We start from the raw sequence: 22,510 nt of genomic DNA, 5'->3' as shown, positions 1-22,510 counted from the left end.
TGATGGATGGTGGCCTCAGCTCTCTCGATGGCAGGTGTCAAAATGACCCAATCCCGGCATGGCGGTGGGGTCGCTGGCCATGAAATCTTTCTGTTGTCCATCCCTATGTTCTTCTGTATATATTTCTGACTTACATTTCCAGTGGGTTTCATTATGTATCTCAGTGGCCTCGCAGAGTCTCAGAAAAATGGAGGCAGAGAGAGAAAGTGAGTCCACAAAGCTGACGAGGGGCAAAGGCAAGAGGGCAGGCAGGCTCCCCACACCAGCCCGGCCAGGGCTTTTGGTTCAGATGAGCCCCGTGAAGCCCACCCACACTCCTACAAAAGGGTGTGGGGATCACTCCAACCATGGAGCATTGTGACAGTCATCCTTCCGAGAAGAAAGGATAATGCCATGGGGGTGACAAGAGAGTCTCTTAAGGAGACATCTGCTCATACAATGTTTCTCCCAACAGTCAGCAGGGCCTTGGATTTGGGGGAGGCTGGGCAGAGAGAAGGGATGTTGAATGGAGGGAATGGTGGATACTTTCCAACCAAAAGAGTTCACAGAGTCACAATGGCCTGGCGCATGATCTGCCTGGTGACCGTCCAGATGCTGAGAAGTCCCACAGGAAATAAGAATGGAAACATGAAGATAAATGCAAGCAGAAAATGAGGTCTAAAACTTGGAATATGACCAACAAGTGACTGGATGATTTGGGACTGTGTCCTAAATTCAGTGGGTTTTCTGGGAAGTGGATTAAACAAAGGTATGGAGATGTGGGCCCGCTCTAAGATGGCCCAGTGATACCCCCACCCCCACCCCCCCCCCCCCGCCTCCCATGATATTCACACCCTTGTTCAATCCCCTCCCTTTGAGTGTGGGCTGGATTTAGTGAGTTCCTTCTAATGAATAGACTACAGCAAAAGTAATAGGAGGTCATTTCTGAGGTTAGGGTATAAAAAGACTGTGGTTTCCATGTCAGTTTCTCTGTCTCTCTTCTCTCCCTCCCTGAGAGAAGAGGAATAAGTTGCCATGCTGTAAACTGCCCTACGGAGAGACACACATGGTAAGGACTGATGTGTTCTGCCTCGGATGACTGTGGCCTCAGGAGAGACCCAGAGCCAGAATCACCTAGCTAAGCCGCTTCAGGATTTCTGACCCTCAGAAGCTATGAAATAATACACGTTTATTGTTTTCAACTGCTAGATTTGGGGGTCATTTGTTATGCGTCAGTAGAAAATACATGTCTATTACTTGTATGTTAAAAAAATGGCCCCGGCACGCTGTAACGAATGGAAACTGCTGAGATGGTCACCTGGATGTGGCATGTGATGGTTAGCGTAGTAAGGAGGGGGCGCCTGGGTGGCTCAGTCGGTTAAGCATCTGACTCTTACCTTCAGCTCAGGTCATGATCTCATGGTTGTAGGATAGAGCCCTGCTGTCCACGCAGAGCCTACTTGAGATTCTTTCCCCACCCTCCCATCGCTCTCTGCCCCTCCCCTGCTCTTTCTTTTTCAAAACAAATAATTAAAAACTTTCTTTTTTAAATTTTTTTTAAAGTTTATTTTTGAGAGAGAGAGACACACACACAGAGAGTGGGAGCAGGGGAGGGGCAGAGAGACGGGGGTGGGGGGGGGAGACACAGAATCCGAAGCAGGCTCCAGGCTCTGAGCTGTCAGCACAGAGCCCCAGGAGGGGCTCAAACCCATGAACCGTGAGACCATGACTTGAGCGGAAGTCGGACGCCCAACCAAGTCACTCAGGTGCCCCTTTTGTTTTGTTTTTAATTTTTTTTTAATGTTTAATAAATAAAAACTTTAAAAAAAATTAATGCTTGAAAAAAAAGCATAGCAAGAAGGAGGCATTCTAGAATAGTTAGGAGGAAGGGCAAAGCAAGCAGTGAGTTGCTTGCATGTGAGGAGTGAGGTAGGGGGAGGAGGCAGAGATGGTGCCCTGGTTTCTGGCTTGAGGACCCCCCGTGGGCAGAGAGACCACTCACTGAGGCAGGGGCCCCAGCCAACCAGCAGGAGTGGGGCCGGGGGGCAGATGATGCACTCTGGCTGGGAAAGGTGGATTTGAAGATGCCTTAGGACATCCAGGTGGAGACACCGCAGAGGCAGCTGGAGATGGAAGCCAGTTATTCCAAAGGGATAACAGATACCTGGAGCGGTGGCCTTTGCCGTCGATGGCGTTTCGGCAGGAAGGGGGAGAGGGCCAGAGTACGGGCTCCGCGAAAGTTACTTCCTGTGCCTCCGATCCCCAGTCTGAAAACAACAAATTTGTTGAGCGTGTAAGTTGGCTACCCTGTAAGGCACCTAGAACAGCACCAGGCATGTCATAAATATGCAAGAATGGCTATTGTCAACGGACATCCTTCGAGAAGAGCGAATGGCAGGATGGCCCAGGAACTGAACATAAGTCAGTTTCAGGCACATTCATTTTGTATTCGGTTTTCTCTCCTACAACATAGCTGTCCAGCTGTCAAGAGAAATCTGTGTCAGAAAACCTCAGATCTGTCTATGAAAGGACAATGTAAATGAACGATGCTGGAGCTTAGGCTTCAGGATCTAAGATGAATTCAATTCATTAGGAAAAAAAAAAAATCTCATCATGCTTTCCCTTCCGGAATGAAAAGTGCATTTTTTAAGGAGCTGTGAGTGAAGACCGGGGGGCGGGGAGAGTTAACTGCCCTTGAGGCTTTCAGAGCAGCGCGTTCGGGAACCTAAGATAAGACATTTTGACACAGTCAGGCTGAGACCAGGAAATTGCCTCACACACACCAAGTCCCAGGATGGAGCCTGCCTTCCTTCTTTTCTTCCTAATTAAGATGTGTCCAACGAGAGGCAGAGGCACACGAATCCTGTCTCCAGCCATTCCTGAATAGTACAAGCTGACACCAAACAAAATCTCAGTTGTGTTACCCAACTGTAATATCCTTTCTCCTTGCCTGCTGATCAGATCACCATCCCCGTAAGGGGCTCTTGGCCAAGCTGATGGGTAACACAACGGCTTAATTACTCAACGAGGGGTTCCTTCAGAAACGTCTGCTTTGGGGCACCTGGGTGGCTTAGTCGGTTAAGCATCGGACTACAACTCAGGTCATGATCTCACGGTTCAGGAGTTCAAGCCCCGCGTCGGACTCTGCGCTGACAGCTCAGAGCCTGGAGCCTGCTTCCGGTTCTGTTTCTCCCCCTCTCTTTGCCGCTCCCATGCTCATGCTCTGTCTCTCTCTGTCTCTCAATAATAAACGTTACAAAAAATTAAAAAAGAAAAAAGAACCGTGTGCTCTGCTAAGCAGTAATGATGTCTTAAGTCTGGGAGTGGCACGCGTGAATGAATAAAGGAATAAAAGAGGTACTGTTGACGATGAAGGACGAAGCTGCCACAAGCCATCAGGACCATCCCCAAGGATCCCAAAGCGGACACACGGCGGCAGTCACTTTGAGATCATGCTGCTCGCTTGTCAGGATTCTTCTTTCGCATTCAGCAGATAAGGCCCCAGCCCATCTGTCCGTGGGGGCACACAGAGTGCCTCCTTCGGGTTGGGTCCTGCGTTAGGGCCACAGAGACACAGCAGAGCGTGACCGCCTCTACCCTCACGGAGCTCGGCTCCCACTTGCCGGTGGATTATTCAAATCACAGAGAAGAGGGAAACTGAAATGAAATATTCTCATGAGGTAAAAGGAGCACATTAAGTTAAGCAGAAGTGGACGTGAGCGTTGTGGCCACATGGAGAAAGGTCACCATTCGGAAGAGTGGGGGTTCTCCAGAAACAAAGCCAAGAGGATGTATATACACATACTACAGATTCATTTTATTTATTTTTACATGTTTGAAATACTCATTTCTTTCTGAGGGCGAGGGGTGGGGCAGAGAGAGAGGGAGACACAGAATCCGAAGCAGGCTCCAGGCTCCGAGCTGTCGGCACAGAGCCTGACATGGGGCTCGAACCCGCAAACCATGAGATCATGACTTGAGCCAAAACAGCTGCTTAACCCACTGAGCCACCCAGGTGCCCAGTACAGATTCATTTTAAGGAACTGGCCTACATACTCATGGGGCGGGTGGCAAGTCTGAAGTCAGCAGAATGGGCTGGCGGGCTGGAAACTCAGGCAGGGTTTCTGTGCTCTAGTCTTGAGACAGAATTGCTTCTTCTGGGCCCTCAGTCTTCACTCTTAAGGCCTTCAACTTGTTGGACAAGGCTCACCACGTTAGGGAGGGTAATTGGCTTACTAGAAGTCTGTTGATTACAAAATCTTAATCACATTTAAGAAATAAATACCTTTGCGGCAATAGCAAAGATGTTTGACCAACATCTGGGCACTGTGGCCCGGCCACATACTATTCGACCTCCACGGTCGGGGAAGGCTTCCCAGAGAAGGCGCTTCTTCATCTTTGGGTGGGTGGCTTTGAGAGGGGATCCCAGGAAACACAGAGGAGGGAGGGAGAAGACTCTTGAGGAAAGGGACAAGAGGCAATCAGGTGTGGTTGGTGAGCAGGCTGTCGCTGTGGGCAACTGGCTTGCAGTCCTGCTCGGGACCTTCGGCTTCGGCCCCTGGAATTACAGCAAACTGGCAAGAGAGCTTGCGCAGCAAGACTCGGGGCCTCATCCTAAGCCTGAGCTCTGAGACAGGACTCCCAGGTGTCCACTGGAAAGACATGTGGGGATGACGTTCCTGCCGAAGCATGTAAGTCCAACCTGGTGACATCCCCAGACCGCAGCTCCATAACTGTCCCGATCTGCCTGGCCTGCCCCGTGTGCGGGCAGAGCAAGGCCCCAGCGGGACTGGAGGAAGGGCCGGGCAGGGAGGCGGGAAGAGCCCGCATTCACAGGGGGGGCCCAGCAGCCCCCACAAGTGGGCCAAGGAGGTGGGCAAAGCTCTGGCATCACCAGCCAGCCACGCCCAGGTCTGCCATTGTGACCTTGGCAAACTAACCAACCTCTCTGAGCCTCGCTTTCTTTGTTCGTACGTGGGTGGGTTTGAAAAATTAAGGAGCTCATGCATTTCAAGGGCTCAGAACACGGCTGAACTTCCAGCTGACCTTTGCCCTCCCACCGGCCCCGGCCACGCTGAGCAGTCTGGATTTGCTCCGTTTCCAAGGCAGGGACGCTCTGCTTTCTTTTCGCAGGCTGTTAAGCGTTCCAGCAGAGGAAGGAGGTCTGCACCGAGGGGTCGCGGCGACACAGCTGTGGGTCGCCAGAGCTGCCTCCCGCTCATGACTCACTTTCTCAAAAAAGACACGCCGGGGATGCTGACACTAAGGGGGAGGGTTTCTTCAATTCTCTAGAGTCAAGTGTTCTTGATGTAAATGTCTCCTAGCCCATTTCCCACATGATCAACCCACACAGTCTTATCTTCGAATGACTCAGGCCGTGGGTCCAGGAGCTGGCAGGCGTTTTTACGGTAACCTTCTCATGACCCCCGTGTCCACTCTGTTGTCCGGGGACCGTACAGCTGCGTCTGGGAGCAGGAGGCGCCTCCGTCCGTCCGCAGCGACCACTGAGTCCTGCGCTCCATCCCCCCCCCCCCCAGCCACGGCTTGCACACCGATCGTGCCCATCACAGGGCTCACACTGTCCCCAGGTTTGGCCTCTGCAGGGAATGCCCTGGCCAGCTGCCCCGCTCTGGAGCCATTAGCACACTTTTCTAGGAACTGCCCTCCTTCCTCGGTCTAGGCGGTGGCAGGGGTCTCCTACGAGTTGTAGTAATAATTTTAGCTAATATTTACTGAGAACTTACTCTGTGCCAGGCACAGTATATTCAGTAGCCCATCTAATCCCAGAAACTCTATGGGGTAGGTGCTATTCTTGGCCCCACACGGCAGATGAGGAAACTGAGGCAGGATGGGTTTCGTAACGTGGTAATGTATCATCAGGACGTGTTGGGCTCAGGGTCGGAGCCCTGGAAGTCTCTCGTATCTGCCTTGCTATGTTTCCTCCTCTGTGTCTGCACATCCTGAACTCTCCAGCTGAAGTTCATTAAAGGTCAGTGGTGGGTCTGACCCAGCAGGGAAGGACGCCTCTGTCTGCATATTTAGAATTAAAACAAAGTGTGGGGTGGGGGGCAGAGACACCACCTGGCAGAATCGTGCTGTGCAGACAGGGACACGCATCTTCTCTCACTCCCCGCTGAGTAGCTGAGGAAGTCCGCCTACCGGACAGTCGTGCAGACATGCGACCCCCACAGGGAAGAGCCCACATGGGAAGGCCAGTGGTGCTGGCTGCCGCCCTCCCTGGCCCAGCTGCACCGCCAGTCTCCGTCCCACGGGAGCCCCAGGATCGGGGCCACACGAACACCTTGACGGGCCCGAACCGGAGAAGATTGAGTACTCCCTGACTCTGCACTTAAGACACGAATAGTGCTCAAGTACTGGGGCGCCTGGGTGGCTCGGTCATTTAAGAGTCCAACTCGTGGTTTTGGCTCAGGCCATGATCTCACAGTTCATGAGTTCAAGCCCCACTTCGGGCTTTGTGCTGATGGTGTTGAGCCTGCTTGGGATTCTCACTCTCTCCCTCTCTCTCTCTCTGTCCCTCCCCTGCTCTCCTTCTCTCAAAATAAATAAATAAACTTAAAAAGAAAAGAAAAAAAGAATACTCAACTATAAACCAAGCACAAAGAAGTCCTGCAAAGTCCCACTAACTACTCTACCTTTTTTTTTTTAATGTTTTCTTCTATTTATTTTGAGAGAGGGCGTGAGTGGGAGACGGGCGGAGAGAGGAGAGAGAGAATCCCAAGCAGGCTCCGTGCTGTCAGCGTGGAGCCTGACGTGGGGTTCCACCTCAGGAACCCTGGGATCATGACCTGGGCCAAAATCAAGAGTCAGACGCTTAAGGGACTGAGCCACCCGGGCGCCCCACTACTTTACTTCTAAAAAATTGCATGTTAGATTTTTTTTTTTTTTAATTCTGTCTCTGCTTTGCTCATGCTGTAAGCACCTTCTTGCTCTTGGGCAGTTTTTCTCTGCTTGTATATTTTATAACAAATTCTGCTGCTTCTCTTAACGCAGCCCTTACTGCTTTCGGCCTCTTGTCTGAACTTCACGGGAGCCGCTCAGCTACCGCGGAAGGAGCGGACAGGCTGCTGTGTAGGCCCCCGTGCCAAGCTGGCTGTTATGCCCAGAATTTGTGATCCCCAAAGACCACCAGGGAGCCGAGTCCGATGCAAAAGCAAAGAGCCTTTATTCGAGCTAGCTAGAGCTCAATCCCCTACCTGCACCGACGCAGCGGTGAGATGCCGGGGAGAGAGAGCGAGTTTCAAAAGCACAAAGGTTTTATAGGGGTCTAGGGGCAGTTGGTGAGGTAATGGCTGTGGCCTCAGCCGATTGACTGGGGAAGGATCGGAGTCCTGTTATGCAGGTCGCCGGGCGTGTTTTGATCAGAAATTTGAACGGGTGAGCGGGAGGTTACTCAAGGGTAGGAGGCGTGGTCTGAGGTTTCTGCGATTTTCCCAGAAAGGGGGCATGTTGGGGACATAGTCACTCAAGGTGGAGGACACAGAACAAGATGGAGTCGGCCGGCGTAGGTCCGCTCTTTCACTGGCAAACACAGCAGCCATTTGCCAGGGTTCTAAACGCATTTTGGGCTATGTTTTGGTCCATTAAGGTGAGTCTCACTCTTTTCAGATGAACGTAGATCTTTTAAAAATGTGTTTTCCTTGGGACGCCTGGGTGGCTCAGTCGGTTGACTGTCAGACTTCCGGCTCGGGTCATGATCTCGTGGTTCATGAGTTCAAGCCCAGCATCAGGCTCGGTGCTGACAGCTCAGAGCCTGGAGTCTGCTCCGGATTCTCTCTCTCTCTCAAAAATAAATAAACATTAAAAAAAGTTTCAAAAATGTGTTTTCCTTAAGACCTATTCAATGGGAGTTTTTCATTATATTCGCATAGAAACTGGGAAGGAGAATGTAAACAGGAAGACGTTGTAAAGCAGAAACACCGTCTATGCACATGTATGCGATTTGTCACAGATACTCTGAGGAAAGAGCAGGAAATGTCATGGCCATCCTTGCCTCCCGAGCAAATTTGCTGGTGCTACCGAAGGTACCAGTGAGGATTTTCTGCGGGGGCAGGACGGTGTGCCCATGTCACTTGACATGCACAGAGCATGGGGCTAGCCCTGTTTCAAAGGGATGAACTCAACCAGCGTCTCTGCATTCCTCTCCTGGGACCACTGTAACAAAGTGCCACAGCCTGGCTGGCAGACACAACAGAAATGTGTTCTCTCACCGGCCTGGAGGCCACAAGTGTGGAATCAAGGTGAGCTCAGGGCCATGCTCTCTTGAAATCTCCAGGGGAGAATCTGTCCCGTGCCTCTCTCTTGGCCTCTAGTGTTACCAGCAATCTTTGGTGGCCTTGGCTTGTAGACACATCGCTGCAACCGGTCATCATGTCGTATTCACCCCTGTGTGTACTCACGGTCTTCCTTCTGTGCATGTCTGTGTCTGTGTCTCTTCTCTTCTTATAAGGACATCAGTCACGTTGGATGAGAGCCCTTGCTAATGATCTCGTCTTAACGTAATTGCTTCTGCAAATCAGGTCACTTCACAGGTACAGGGGATTAGGACCTCAGTGTATCTCTTGGGGGGACAAAATTTAATTCATAGTAGTGTCCAAACAGCCCTCACCTTGCCCCCCAACTCCTACTGGAGCCCCAAGCCCCTCCTGTCCTGTTCCTGCATGGCTGTTCCCGCTGCCCTCACTCACCCGGCTGAACCAGTTAATGCCCAGGTTCTGTGGTCCCAGGCTCTGTCCTTTGAGCTTCTACCCATCCCAGACTCCACCCACTAGCCTTCAAGATGCTATGAGGGATGCTGGAAATCTCTTAAGGCTCAGTCTCACCGCTGAGTCATGCACTACCACTTTCCATACTTAATTTTTGTTGGTAAAGGTGGTCGGTGAGGGAGCCCCCACAGCCTTTTTTGTTGGTAAATGTGGTCGGTGAGCGAGCCCCCACAGCCTGTGCGAGGCAGACCTCTTTGCTGGGGAGCATCTTCCTCAGGTGCAGACCCACTGTGCGTTCTTTCGTCCTGCACGGGTGTGCGTGCCAGCGGCCCCAGTCACACCCCGGTTTTCTGTATTTCAGACAGACCCACAGGGGAGGTGTTGGGTCCTCAGCACGAGCACGTGCGCACAGACCACAGACCCACATCGGCTGAGGTTGGGTCTGCAATGTCTCAGCATCGTCCATCCAGGTCCTGCGTGAGCTGTGCCTTTCTCAGCCACCCCGAACCACGGAGGGGGTTGACATCTGTGACCCTTGCTCCTGGCAGAGTAGATGCCTCCCCTGGAGGTGCCAGTGGCTGTCACTCACTTGACAATGTTCTTGTCTGGCCTCTGAACCTTGAAGCGCATCAAAGGTACGGGATCTTTAATGGGACCTCGCAAAAGGTGCACAAGGACATATGTAGGTCCTGAAGTGTTTACTGGATCAATGAACAAGTGAATTGTTTCTCTGGTTGACATGTCAAACAATTTGATTTAATGCTCTCACTCAATGAACTATTTGGGCATCTTAGAGCCCATGGGTCTAGACTTCATTTTGCAAAAGGATTCCCTCAGGATTCATTGAACTTCAGATTTCCGGGTCTCACGTCGGAGATTCTGGAGAAGCAGGGAGGGGGAGACCAGGAAATGCCTTTAACAAGCTTCTGCACCTCCCCCCCTCCCAACCCCGCTCGCTCCCAGGCAACAGTGACGGACATGGGCTCCTCCTAACACTCTGAGAGGCAGCCGTGCCGGCACAGCCTGGGGAAGGTGAGCACATTTTGAACGTGTGACTTTACACACACACGCACACACACCACATTACACACACTTATACACATATATACACATACCACACACATGCACACACACAACGCTCATACATATACACATACACACACAACACACACACACACACACACACACACACACACCTCCTCTGTCAGTTTTGACAAAGTTGATTGACCCCTTCTTCTTTGAACGTGTTCTGGCGTGTGTTACAATAATGGTTACTCTGTCCAAGTGTCCCAACGTGTCGGGGTGCTCGCAGTATTGAGACGTGCACATCATCACCAGTTCTGGAAGCTTGGCCTTATGACCATGGGGAGCTCAGCTGCTTGGCTTTGGAGCAAGAAGAGAAAGCCAGGACGCTGAGGAAACGGCGCAGGGAAGATGAGCCTTGAAGATCTGCCCTGGAGGGGGCGTCCAGCCTCCCACACGGTGTCCACAGGCAGGTGGTGGTGCCAGCCTGGCTTCCACAGGTGGATAGTGACCGAGGAAAGGACAGCCACACGCCTTAGCATGAGTCACAGCACTGCGGCCACCAGGCCCAGAATTGCACGAGTCAAGATAGCACCACAGTCCATTTGAACGGCCCCCAAGGCCAGACAGTTGTTGGCCACACACGCCTGCTTGTTCCTCTTCCCCTCACACTGACCAGGCCCTGAGACTTGCCCTGCTCACTGAGTTCTTCTTGGTGGGCGTCACTTTGGGGTAAAAATATATCCAGGAGCCCCCTGCAGTCTTCCCTGCAGTGAGTCCTGAAGACGACTGATTCCCTGGGCGCTGGGCGGGAGCCAGGCCACAGTGAAAGGAGCCACGCCTGCGTGTACATGGTGCATCCACACACACGTACACATATCCAGATAGCACAGCTGTGAGATCAAATTTTCACGAGGGGAGCAGTTAGGAAGGAAAAATATCCCATGGTGAAAATAAGGTTGGAAATACTCTATTAATTCAGTTGATTCTCACAGCACCTCTATAAAGAGGGTACCGTTTGAACCTTCACCTGATAAATAAGAAAGCATCAGCACAGAGGAGTTAAGAACCTCACCGAGAGCCCGGTGAAACATCCCAGATGCAGACGCAGCCTGTGGGCCCCTGTGTATCTCACCATGCTGGTGAGCGGTGGAGGGAACAGCAGGGTCACTGGAAGGCCCCCCGTGCTGCTCCAGCATCCGGGGGCCTAGTGTGCCTCTTTCTGATTTTATTCTTCCTTCACTCTGACACTCAGCAGATGCTGGGGCGTTTGGGGGGCTCAGTCCGTTAAGGGTCCGACTCTTGATTTCAGCTCAGGTGATGATCTCACGGTTCGTGGGTTTGAGCCCCACACGGGGCTCTGTGCTAACAGCTTGGAGCCTGCTTGGGATTCTCTCTGTCTCCCTCCCTCTCTTCCCTTACCCCGCTCGCACTCTCTGTCTCTCAAAATAAATACATACACATTTTGAAAAAAAGCCTGCATCACTTAGCACGAAGCTTTCTGCTCAGCACACCATTGCCTCCATCCGAGCTGCAGTGAACTTTTCCATTTTTGAACTACTGTCTCCAGTTTTGTCCCTGGTATGGGGAGCGAGGGTATTATAATTGGAATTGCTACCAAACTCTGTTTCTTTTTTTCCCTTCTGGGAAGGTTTCCTGCATAAATGATGTCTCAGAAAGTTCGTTTCCAGGGGCTTGTTTTCTTTAAAAAAAAAAAAAAAAAAGCCTAGAGATTTTTCTGTGCAGACTTAACGTCTGAAACACACCCAGTCCCCTCTCCCGAATAGTTTCCTCTGTACATTTCTCCATGTGGGTTTTATTTCCAGTGGAGCCAGTGTTGCCACAGGCCAGACGGGTGTTTCTACAGGTTACAGATGCATAGAGAGAGCACGTTCCCCACCCCAACCCTCCTTAGAGCCTTCTCCTTTCTCAGACAAATGAGGTTTTTACAGGTTCCCCCTCTTGCAAAAGACTTCTTGGATTCTCTGCTGCACACATGGAAGCTTCTGCACACAGCATGCATTTGCATCAGATCAAGCCCTGGGTCCCATGGAGCACAGCCACTGCGTGCCCGCTGCTCTCCACTGACCTCCCTTCCCTGGGCTTCTTACCCGGCAGAAGAACCAGGCATGCTGTGTCAGCAAGAAAATGAACCTGGAATACGGGATGTAGAAAGCTTAATACGGGAGGCTGGAAGGAACGAGCACTTTATTTGCTTAAGGTAGCTTAGTTGCACCTGATATTAATAAATGAAATCAGGGCTGAACAGTATTTAAAACAACCATACAAATTGGAACATGTTCATCTAGTCAACAGAACATGAAGAAAATCCAGAAGTCGGCCGTAAATACACTGAGTAAACTCGGGCGGTTATTTCAATTCTCTTTTTGTAAGATATTCATGAAAATCAGATTTTTGGAGCATCTCCAGGAGGTTTTACTTCTCGCATAGAACTTGTATTCCTTCTTCTGCGTCGTATCAGAAAATGACAGAAGGGCAGACCTCTCAAACAGAATTGGGTCTACATTTTGCTTCCTGCTAAAAATTCTCGAGACTCCCAAAATGTATGTAAAGACCTCATTTACTAAAATAACAATAACTAACATTGTTTGAGTACGGGCCAGGCACTGGGCTAAGTGTTTAACGTAAATTACCTCATCTAACCCTCACTTTATATTCTATCATCATATGTTATGATTTCCATTTTATGTGTGGGAAAACTGAGACCTGGAGAGGCCCCAGAACTTGCCAGGGTCACTCACGTAGTAGCTGGTGACACAGTTCAGCCTCAGCCTGGCAGTTGACTCCACAGCCTGTGATCCTATTTGCTAAGATAATCGGGTAACCCTCAGTTATCCAGGGGCTGATCATCTGGTGTCATCTTCTCTTTTTGTTCCGGATTTATTGATATGTAATTGACACACAACAGTGTCAGTTCAAGGCATACAACAGGTTGGTTGATACACTTACATGTTGTAAAATGATTCCCACTATAATATTAGCCCCACGGACATCACTTCACATAATCACCATTTCTTTTGTATATTGAGAACACTGAAGACAACTTTCAGCTGTTATTAACTGTATTATTAACAGTATTATTAACTATAATTACCGTGGTGTACGTTAGAGACCCAGAAGTTATTCCTCTTACAAATGGAACTTTGTACTCTTTGACCAACATCTCATTTCCCCACCTCCCAGCTCCTGGAAACTACTGCTCTCCTCTCTCTGTTTCTATGAATTCAGCTTGTTCAGATTCCACGTAAAAATGATGTCATACAGGGGCGCCTGGGTGGCTTAGTCGGTTAAGTGTCTGACTTAGGCTCAGGTCATGATCTCGCGGTCTGTGAGGTCAAGCCCCACGTTGGGCGCTGTGCTGACAGCTCAGAGCCTGAAGCCTGCTTCGGGTTCTCTGTCTCCCTCTTTCTCTGCCCCTCCCCTGCTCACACGCTGTGTCTATCTCAATAATAAATAAACATTACAACAAAAGTGATGTCATACAGCATGGCATCCATGTTGTCACAAGTGGCATGATTTTCTTCTTTTTGGTGGCTTAATACTCTTCCATTGTCTATATTTATATCTATATCCATATCTATATCTATACACACACACAGTATACTTCTTCATTCACTCATCTGTTGACAGACACTTAGGTCATTTCCAAGTCTTATTGTGAATAATGTTCCACTGAACATGATGGTACAACTATTTCTTTGCGCCCCTGGTTTCATTTCCTTTGCATCTGTGCCTGGTATTATCACTTATTATATGAGAAGCGCATGCCAACAGTTTACACAAAGCAGAGACCGTAAAATCAGCTGTGTTACAATTTCCTGTGAAAGGCACAGAAGTCATGTAGCATGAGGTCTTGGCCTCTCAGAAATCTTTAGTCAGTTTGTATACAGTCAAGGCAGACAATTAATTAAACTGAGTTACAATTCAAGGTAGTGGATAATCTTCGTTGAAATCATGGTGTATTTTATCAAAGCTCAGAATTTTATCATAAAAGGACCAACATGAGTAATCACCATCTCAACACCCCCAAATCTCTTGTGTGATGAAGTCGTGCGGCTATTGCACGGAAGCTTCTATTTGAGCGTCTCGGGATCTTTGGAATTCTAGAGGAAAAGGTGGGGACTAGCGGAGGGCAGAGGGCAGGTGGACAGGGGCAGGAGGGGTCAAAGGTCAGGGAAGAAACATAAAGAGCCCCTGGCTGGTCCCAGCTTCCTCTGATCATGCCCCTCATCCGTGAACACCTTTACCACCCTTATTTTTTTTTTTTTTTTTTTTTTTTTGCTTATTGAGGAAGGAGAAGTGAGAGAGGAGAAACTAGAAGGAAGTGAAAAAAGCATTAAGGAATAGATAAAGGGGAATTGACAGGAAGAGAAAAGGATTTAAATGGCCTTTGGCTCTCTGAAGGTGAGAAAGTGAAATAAAAACCACCGAAGAAGCCCCCTTCACTCTTAGCAATTTCAGGCAATGGCTTTATGACATTTGCTTCTGTGGAACAGAGAAAACAGGCAGAAGGAAATGAATAGATATTCCAAGGAATGCGATACGATGACCTCATATAATGAGGGCTGTGTGCTTTCCGACAATATGACACGTGCAAGATTAATCCATTTGGCCTCCCATTATTCCCATCAGGGATTCTCAGCATGGGATGTGCAGACCTCAGATGGATCCAGAAACCTGAACATTTTGCAAATTATTAAGTTGCTGTGATTTTTCTGGGGAATGGTTCTGGCTTTTCCTTCAGCAGCTCAAGAGACTTCCCAACCCTGCCGACGAAGGCAGATTAAGAACTACAGATTCCAGCAGATCCATTTTAAAAGCTTGAGCTTTAAAGTTCTCACTTGGCAGGCGATTGTGATTCTGTCCTCAGGGTGCTTTGTCTATTAGAATAAAATGGTGATTTTATCCAACTTTCCAGAAGCCCCGATAAGGTATAGAGTCTTTTCCAGGCAAACATCCACACTCTTTAACGATCTCTCTTACGATAAGATTTCAAGCTTTGTCACCATTCCCCGGTTGCTTCTGTATAGGCACTGGTCTGTCATACATATGGCGCCCACAAAGCGAGCATTGTATTCTAGGACAAGTCTGACAAGCATAGGAAAGAGGATTACCAGCCTGATTTTGGAAGCTGTGCTTCTGCTGATGCAACCTAAGATCACACAAACTTTTTCCATAGGTATACAACCCTTTGTCTTGCATCAAGTCTCTTTCACAAGTAAAACTTCTCTGTCTTTCCACGTGCGACCTCCGGACTCAATCACTTTCATGTCTCTTGGATTCACACAGCTGATTTTGAGAAGACTAAAGGGCAGGATGTTGTGTTTATCTCTTTTAAAATGTATCTTCTTGGATTCAGTGATTGTTTAGAATATCAATATACTTCAGGATAATGATTTCTCATCCAGGGTATGGAGCTGTCCCTCCCAGCTTCATGCCCCTCGTGGGCTTATTTGTCACAATCTCAGTGGCCTGTCCAAGTTCCTGGTTTCACATAAACCCAGAGAAGGAGACCAGGGACTAGCAGCAACTCCTATCCGATGCTGATTTAGTTTGATCAGTGAATCAGGGCTCTTTAGGTAGAACGTGTTCAACCAGTCGGCAATCCAGCTGACCATTAAAGCATCCTTCCTGCCCACATCTCTTCATCCTGGCAATTGGAATATCATAAAATCCTTTCCTAAGGATGTTGCTGGGTGCAGGGAGGGGGAATGGAGAAAGATGGTCAAAAGATACAAAGCACCAGTTGTAATACAAATAAGCACTAGGGATGTCAATTACAACAAGATGACCACAGCTAATAGTGTTGTGTGATGATGTATGGAAGTTTTGAGAGAGTGACTCCCGAGAGTTCTCATCACAAGGAAAAACTTTTTTTTTTTTTTTTTTTGCTTTTTCTTCTTATGTGAGATGATGGATGTTCACTAAGCTCATTGTGATCATCATTTCACAATATGTGTAAGGCCAACCATTATGCTGCACACTGGAAGCTTATACAGTGATGTATGTCGACTATATCTCAATAAAACTAGAAAAATAAAAATTGAAAAAGGAACTTACTGAGCCTTGCTTACTCTTCTAACGTAACAGCATTCTTAGACTTTCCGGTTTGCCTTGTGAAAACTGTTACACGGAGAGAGACTCGGCTCAACAGGTAAAGCTGCTTGCTGGTGGAATGGAGGCTCCAGGGGTGGTGATCTCTCTGCCATTGGAGGGTTTTTAATGTCTGACTGGTCATGGATCAGGAATAAAACAGGAAAGATTCAGGTATCACACAGGGATCTAATTCTGTAATCTGAGTTTTTTTAAGTCTATTTATTTATTTTGAGAAAGAGCGATTGGGGGAGAGGCAGAGAGAGAGGGAAAGAGAGAGAATCTCAAGTGGGCTCTGTGCTGACAGTGTGGGGCTCTATCCCATGATCCATGAGATCGTGACCTGAGCTGAAATCAAGAGTCAGATGCTTAACTGACTGAGCCACCCAGGCGCCCCTAATTCTGTAAGCTGTATAGTAATTTGCAATTCTGAAATGTTTTACTGTAGACGATTTCTAGGGACGACTTCCAGCTTCAGGTGCAGCTCGCTTCAAGGCCCAGTGATGTCATTATGAGCTGTCTGCTTGTTTTGTGTGTTGGTCTCAGGCTCGGCCCGTCTCTCCTTGCTATCGTCAGAGGGCTATACCATCTGACTGAGCCTGTGTGCTCATACCCGCCAGCCCAGAGGAGAAGAAAACGTCTGTGTTCCATCATTGCTAGCAAACAGCTTAACGCTTACACTGATTACACTGGACTGGGTCACATGTCCATCCCACAACATTCACTATGACCAAAGAGATGAGATATACTGTTCTGGTTATCTGTTGTTATAGAACAAATCACTCCAAGCTTTGGGAACTAAAACAATTATCTCACTATTCTCATGATTTCAGTGGGTTAGGAATTTGGGTAAGCACAGCTGGGTGACTCTGGCTTGGGGTCGCTGGTGGACTTGTAGTTGGATGTGCTAGAAGCTAGAACAGTGAGAGGAGGGGGCAGGGGTTCTGGGAGCTAGCTGGGCATGCGTCTCTCTTCACGTGGTCTTGGAGCCTCTCTCCTGGGCCAGTTGGGCTTCCCCACATCATGGAGGTCTCAGGACTGTCTGACTGCTTACGCATCAATGTCCCAGGAAAATAAGATGTATTTTCCCTTTCTATGGCCCAGCCTCAGAAATCACATAGTGTCACTTCACCCTCCACTGGTTGAAACACAAAAACCCTCCCAGGTTTAAGAGAAGGGTACATAGACTCAACCTCTTGATGGAAGGATGGCAAGGTTCCAGAACATCTAGAAGAACAGCCATCTCTGGGAAATAAAATTTGCCACATATACGGACAAGCTTAATCCAATCAAAACCCAGTCTTGAGCCAAGAACCCCATGGGTTTTGTTTTTGTTTTTTGTTTTGAGTAGCTACAAAGACTTTATCAGACTATTTAAAATGTTGATATTTACACATCCGCATGTATAGATAAAATCGTTACATGGAATCCTCAGGTCATGGGGTGCTAACATGGTCCACACATGAGCCTGGCAGGGCAACAAACGAGACCAGGCTTGGAGCCCTGGTGCTTTAAGGAACTGGATGTCCTCCTAAGGGCCTGAGAGGAGGAGTAGGGCAAAGAGGAAAGGGTCACCTCAGGGGTTTGGTTTAACCCCACCCTCTCAGATCTCTAACTGAATCTCCTTTCCCACTCTCAGGGGAAACAGACCCATTTCCAGACCATATCCCTGCTACATAATAGGTCCCCTCCCTAAAATCAATGTGGCAAACATACCCAATAATCTGCTGGAATAAGTCCTTATAAATATATTCATATCAGAGAAAACAAGGCACGTTGAGGGCATTGTAGCCCACTCTCCCACATGGACATCATTCTAGACAGAAAGTAAAAATTGGCTAATTTCTCAAGTGAGTTAACTGAGCCACGTTAATGACATGGTCAGCAGTCGCCAAAGTAAACCTGGGTGTTACTGATAGAAAAGAGGGACGCGGACAGTGGCAAGGGGCAGAAGAATCCCTCCCTTCTCAGTGACTGGGTGCTAAATAAAGGACAGGTAAGGAAGGGAGGAGGTCACCGTTGTCTGCCTCCTTAATGTTCTCATGTATATATTTCTATAATTACTCTCTCATATGACTTAAATTTTGCAGAAAACATATTTTTAGCCAAAACTAAACACAATGGACTCTGTGCCGACAGCTCGGAGCCTGGAGCCTGCTTCAGATTCTGTGTCTCCTTCTCTCTCTGCGCCTCCTCAGCTCATCCTCTGTCTCTCTCCCAAAAATAAATACACATTAAAAAATAAATAAAAATAAATAAAAAACAAATAAAACAGATCAACAGTGGGGCGCCCGGGTGGCTCAGTCAGTTAAGCATCCGACGTCGGCTCAGGTCATGATCTCCCAGTTCGGTCCATGAGTTCGAGCCCTGCATTGGACTCTGTGCCGACAGCTCGGAGCCTGGAGCCTGCTTCAGATTCTGTGTCTCCTTCTCTCTCTGCGCCTCCTCAGCTCATCCTCTGTCTCTCTCCCAAAAATAAATACACATTAAAAAATAAATAAAAATAAATAAAAAACAAATAAAACAGATCAACAGTGGGGCGCCTGGGTTGCTCAGTCGGTTAAGCATCCGACTTCGGCTCAGGTCATGATCTCGCGGTCCGTGAGTTCGAGCCCCGCATTGGACTCTGTGCCGACGGCTCGGAGCCTGGAGCCTGCTTCAGATTCTGTGTCTCCTTCTCTCTCTGCGCCTCCTCAGCTCATCCTCTGTCTCTCTCCCAAAAATAAATACACATTAAAAAATAAATAAAAATAAATAAAAAACAAATAAAACAGATCAACAGTGGGGCGCCCGGGTGGCTCAGTCAGTTAAGCATCCGACGTCAGCTCAGGTCATGATCTCCCAGTTCGGTCCATGAGTTCGAGCCCCGCATTGGACTCTGTGCCGACGGCTCGGAGCCTGGAGCCTGCTTCAGATTCTGTGTCTCCTTCTCTCTCTGCGCCTCCTCAGCTCATCCTCTGTCTCTCTCCCAAAAATAAATACACATTAAAAAATAAATAAAAATAAATAAAAAACAAATAAAACAGATCAACAGTGGGGCGCCCGGGTGGCTCAGTCAGTTAAGCATCCGACGTCAGCTCAGGTCATGATCTCCCAGTTCGGTCCATGAGTTCGAGCCCCGCATTGGACTCTGTGCCGACGGCTCGGAGCCTGGAGCCTGCTTCAGATTCTGTGTCTCCTTCTCTCTCTGCGCCTCCTCAGCTCATCCTCTGTCTCTCTCCCAAAAATAAATACACATTAAAAAATAAATAAAAATAAATAAAAAACAAATAAAACAGATCAACAGTGTTAACAGAGGTGAAAGCCAATTATCTATTTTTAGGGACACACACAAACAGTTTTAATGTTGTTGAGGGGCGAGGTGCTAATTACGAATATCTCTGAGAATCTGTTCAGTTGGCACTTTTGAGATTATGAAAGTTCTTTCCTCATCTTGTTGTAATATTATTAAATTCAAGTAAGGATTTAGTACATACATGAAAAACGTGTAGAAAACAAAGCCTTATTTCTCTTAAAATAGTCAATAACTCAGTATTTTTATGCTTTTGCCAAAGAGACATTGACCCTCTCCTATTAGAGCCAGGTTTTATATTGGTTCTAGTTGGGGAAACGTCTACCAAAACAATATGAAATTTATTACTATAAATTCACAACGGAAAGGTAAAAAAAAAAAAACAAAAAAAAACTACTGTGTGTATATACAATTGTTGGTTTAAAGATTTCCTTTCATCCCACCCAGATTGGCGGAGGCCTTAATGAGAGCATTTCTGCTGTGAACCTCTCTTCTCTTTCTGAATAAATGCACTGAAAGCTTATTAAAATGAATTTCCCCCACCCTCTGACTCTGAGGGATCGCCAACTTCAGATAATCACCTGTTGGTGGCTACGGAATGTACAAGTCGGTGTTTCTCCCCTACATCTGCAGCCTGCCAGGACCAGCGATGGGACTGAGCCCCTAAAAGGGGAGGATGCTCCTGCCCCTCCCCCCACCCCGCCCCCGTCTGCACTCCCTGCACCCACCCCTCGCTTTCAAAGGCAACGTGCTCAGCTATCTGAAGGATCTGCCCCACGGTTCTGCTGTTGACTCCTCTGAGAGATTTCTGAGCAGCTCTCCTCACTCAGGCCCATGCCAAGCCAACAACCCAACAAAGGAACGAGTTAAAAAGTTCAGTGTTCAGACAGTGATCCATTGTTTGGTCTGTTTGGATTCAAACAGCAGGCTTGCCTAATTCCTTTTTTTTTTTTTTTCTTTTTTTCCTAACTCATTGACCAAATTGGTCTATTATTTTAACATTGGATAGAATTTTTTGAGTCACCAAAACCTACTCCCGTTTTTTTTACTAGATACACTCATTCTTTGCCTATGAGCAGTATTTTACCAGCTTTCAATAACACGGCTTGTGCCCGGTTACCTGCAAAGGACGAGGGGAATAGAGGAGCCTTGAGGACTGGCCCTGGCTCTCCTGCTCCCTCCCTTCTCCAACACCATGAGAGGGGCGAGCTTTGCCCGTTGCACCTCCCCCCACTCCCTGTGCTCCATTGACCCGGGGAAACCTCACCCTGGCAAGCTTCCCTTCTCTCTCACCTTTTCTGACCTCTCCAGCTACCTGGGGGTTCCCAGCCCCTCCACTTCCCCCAAGTAATACACATACACATACATCCGGGTGACCACCCGACACAACTATCACCTGCACACCAGAGAGCTTTTTCGAGGCAGCTGGGGGCAGCTCAGTCCTGGGCTCCCCTCCCTGTACCTGGCCACTCTAACCCTTCGTTGCAGACCAGGCGCGGCTGCTTATAAAAGACTGTCATATTTATGGCCGTGCTTGGACTTCATGGCGACCTTGTGAGATTGGCACGGTCAGAACCACTCTTCCATTTTACAGGACCCAAAATTGAGCCTCGTCAAGATTAAGTGATTTGCCCCAAGGCGACCTACTGGGAAACGGCACAGGCCAGCCTCAAACCCAGGTCTTTCCATTAGGGCAAAGCTGTTCTGAAGGTGTGAGTAGCTCATGGCGTTTCACAAACCCGACCGTAACGACCACCTCTGCTCCCCTGGTAGGAGATAGGGTCCCATAAACCTTAACCCCAGAGCAATTTCAAAGTTTAATCAAATGAAATATCACTGAGGCCATGTGCGTAAGGGATGGAACGTTGTGTCTGGAATGAACTGAGCTGACCTCTGCTTTGAGCTCTGCCGCAGATTAGCTGTGTGAGCTTGGCCGATCATTCACTCATTCATTCAACGAACACTTTTTTAATACCTTCCATGTGCCAGGCACAGTGCCAGGCTCTGAGGAAACAGGCGTCACATGTGATCAGGTGGATCCCAGTCTAGCTCAAGGAACAGACAGATGCCATGCAACGTGGCAAGAGGATCCCTAAATCTTTTTCAAATGCAGGAGCTGGGTTCGCTGGGCTCCAGGTATCTTTCTGCCTTCATCATTCTTCAGTTCTGTAATCACCCAGCCCAGCAAAACTTTCACGATTCTGAGGGGGTGAACGACACAGAAGATCGAACTTCATAAATAACCTAGATATTTCCCCTAAACCTCTCAATTAAAATACCACGATTGAGCAATTTACATTCCCTCTTTTATCTGCCCATTCAGTACTCTGGAGAAGGCTGATAAAGAACAGAAAAGTGACTCAAAGTCAGGTGACAGAAAGGCAACTAGACACCATTTGGGGCCCAAGTGGCAAGCCGTAAGCATGGCCCTCGCAGCTTGGGAGGCTGTGACTTAATGGGCACCGCGCTTGGGCTCAGGGCCGCCTCCCAGCCACGCTTTCCCCTCGTGTTGTTGGCCACGTCGTCAGCTCTGCTGTGTCTCCCTGGAAAGAAAAAGTCATAATTTCTGATTAGGCTCTAGATCCGCCCCCCACCTCGTGCCCAAACATGCACACACACTAAGTTGAAAGGAATCACTGGCATGGGAACTGGCCCCATCTGTCCCTAAACCTTGACATTCAGTGGAGAGAGCAGGAAGGTGTCAGAAGCGAGGGATCAGCAGGTGGCTTGCTGCTGGGATGCAGGGCTGTGGGGCGGGGCCCTAACCCGGGGGACCACACGAGCTTCTCCCATCACACGGCACCCCTCTGCCAGAGCAGCAGTGAGTGGGGCAGAGGCTGGAGTAGCAGCCAGAGCCGCTCTGTGGGGAATGTACGAGGGAGTTTCACAGTCTCACTTGGGTCCCATGAGGTTGGCGTTTGTTCAAGTCCTCCAAGTCTGGATTCCCCAAATAGCTGGGAATATGCCGATTGACAGTTCACACGGGACGCCCTGAGTCCCCTCGTGGGTGCCGAGGTTTACATCACTGGGATAAGACACTCACGTTCACCTGATAGGTGCCCCCCACCCCCACCCCCACGGTACCAACCCCCCAGTCTGCTCCTCCCAGCCTATTCCTAGAAACAGTCTATTCCTGCACCTAGCCTGTGAATGCACCTGTCATATGCAAACTAACCAGTCCAGAACCTACCCTCACCTCACGTCCTCTGGCAGGTCTCACCTCCAGGGCCACTGTACCCCTGTTCTAATCACCCCAGGGCCAGGTACCAGACAGAGCTCTGACACTCCAGAGCCTACTGAAATTATTTATTTTACTTTTCTTTTTATTAACTTTTTTTTTTTTTTTAATTCAAGCCAGTTAACACACTATGCAGTATTG

At 48.6% G+C, this 22,510-nt stretch overlaps 1 long non-coding RNA gene across 3 annotated transcripts in view; it reads right to left on the bottom strand.

Annotated features, from left to right (window-relative positions):
• Nucleotides 1-18,862: 18,862 nt before the first annotated feature.
• LOC113598600 (uncharacterized) overlaps nucleotides 18,863-22,510 on the bottom strand; it is a 186,512-nt gene continuing 182,864 nt past the window's right edge. Inside the window, exons 3-4 of one of the 3 annotated variants that reach the window (XR_008298225.1) lie at nucleotides 21,096-21,674; nucleotides 18,863-19,048 (exon numbers count right to left, since the gene is read on the bottom strand). This is a non-coding gene — a long non-coding RNA (uncharacterized LOC113598600). Of the gene's footprint in view, nucleotides 19,053-19,864; nucleotides 21,675-22,510 lie in introns of those variants that run through there. The other 2 variants (XR_008298224.1, XR_008298223.1) reach the window with 2 other exon arrangements.

The sequence above is a fragment of the Acinonyx jubatus genome, chromosome B2 (genome assembly GCF_027475565.1).
Source record: "Acinonyx jubatus isolate Ajub_Pintada_27869175 chromosome B2, VMU_Ajub_asm_v1.0, whole genome shotgun sequence".
Classification (NCBI taxonomy): domain Eukaryota; kingdom Metazoa; phylum Chordata; class Mammalia; order Carnivora; family Felidae; genus Acinonyx; species Acinonyx jubatus.
Note: the sequence above shows the minus strand (reverse complement) of the source record. Positions and strands in the feature narration are given on the sequence as shown.